The sequence below is a fragment of the Crocuta crocuta genome, unplaced genomic scaffold, assembly GCF_008692635.1.
Source record: "Crocuta crocuta isolate KB4526 unplaced genomic scaffold, BGI_CrCroc_1.0 scaffold696, whole genome shotgun sequence".
NCBI classification, from domain to species: domain Eukaryota; kingdom Metazoa; phylum Chordata; class Mammalia; order Carnivora; family Hyaenidae; genus Crocuta; species Crocuta crocuta.
The window spans coordinates 597,497-598,843 of NW_027529467.1; the positions used below are offsets into that span (position 1 = coordinate 597,497).

At 43.9% G+C, this 1,347-nt stretch overlaps 1 protein-coding gene across 1 annotated transcript in view; it reads left to right on the forward strand.

The window, feature by feature from the left end:
• CFAP47 (cilia and flagella associated protein 47) overlaps window positions 1–1,347 on the forward strand; it is a 492,482-nt gene that overhangs the window by 310,139 nt on the left and 180,996 nt on the right.

The following is a 1,347-nucleotide window of genomic DNA, read 5'->3' on the forward strand; positions in this document are numbered from 1 at the left end:
TTTTTTTTTTTTTTTTTGTAATCCTGAAAATAATATGTGCTTTGATTTTCTTCTTTTCTTAATGGCAAATGGAGTGAATATTAAGAACAAAAATCTCAGGGCACCTGGGTGGCTCAGTTGGTTAGGCGTCCGACTTGGGCTCAGGTCATGATCTCACGGTTCGTGGGTTCGAGCGCCGTGTCGGGCTCTGTGCTGACAGCCAGCTCAGAGCCTGGAGCCTGTTTCAGTCTGTGACTCCCTCTCTCTCTGACCCTCCCCTGTTCCTGCTGTCTGTCTGTCTGTCTGTCTGTCTCTGTCTCTCTCTCTCTGTCTCTCAGAAATAAAAACATTAAAAAGAGAAAAAAAGAACAAAAATCTCATCTTGCCACTTCCCTACTGAAACTTGTTCTGTCATCTCTTCCCTTCAGGATAGAATCCATGCTCCCTGAAGTGGCTTTTGCTGACCTTTAAAAACTCATCCGCTCTCATAGTTTGTGGGTTCAAGCCCCACGTCAAGCTCTGACCTGAAGGAACCTCCGTCAGATTCTGTGTCTCCTTCTCTCTCTGCCCCTTCCCTGTCTGTGCTCTGTTTCTCTCTGTCTCTTAAAAATAAATAAATGTAAAAAAAAAAATTTAAAGCTCATCTGCTCCTTTTCGTCTCCTGGCACGCTTGGCCCCAGAAGCACCTAGCCCTGTGTAAACAATTTCCTTTTGCTCCTGTCTGGAAATCTCTACCCTCCTCCCTATCTTCCATTTCTCTGTTTGCCTTACTCCTCTTAGTTCTTTAGGGCAAGTCTTAGATGCCACTTTTCCTAAATAATGATAAAAAGACATTTTCAAAAAACGATTGGAGGGCACCTGGGTAGCCCAGTCAGTTAAACGTCTCTTTTTTGTTCTTTTTTTTTTTAAGTTTTTTTTTATTAATTTCTGAGAGAGAGAGAGCCCACGTGAGCAGGGGAGGGTCAGAGAGAGAGGGAGACACAGAATCCAAAGCAGGCTCCAGGCTCTGAGGTGGCTGTTGGCATAGAGCCCGACACGGGGCTCGAACCCACGAACCCTGAGATCGTGACCTGAGCCCAAGTCGGATGCTTAATCGACTGAACCACCCAGGCACCCCAAGCATCTGACTCTTGATCTCTGCTCAGGTCATGATGTCACAGGTCATGAGTTCAAGCCCCACATCAGGCTGTCTGCTGACTGTGCAGAGTCTGCTTGGGATTCTATCTCTCCTTCTCTCTACTGACCCCCCATTTGTTCTTTCTCTGTCTCTCTCTCTCTCAAAATAAATAAATAAACATAAAAATTTTAATAAAAATAAAATTTTGAACAGCTTTTAAAATTTATGGATTATAAAATTAAGGATTAGAT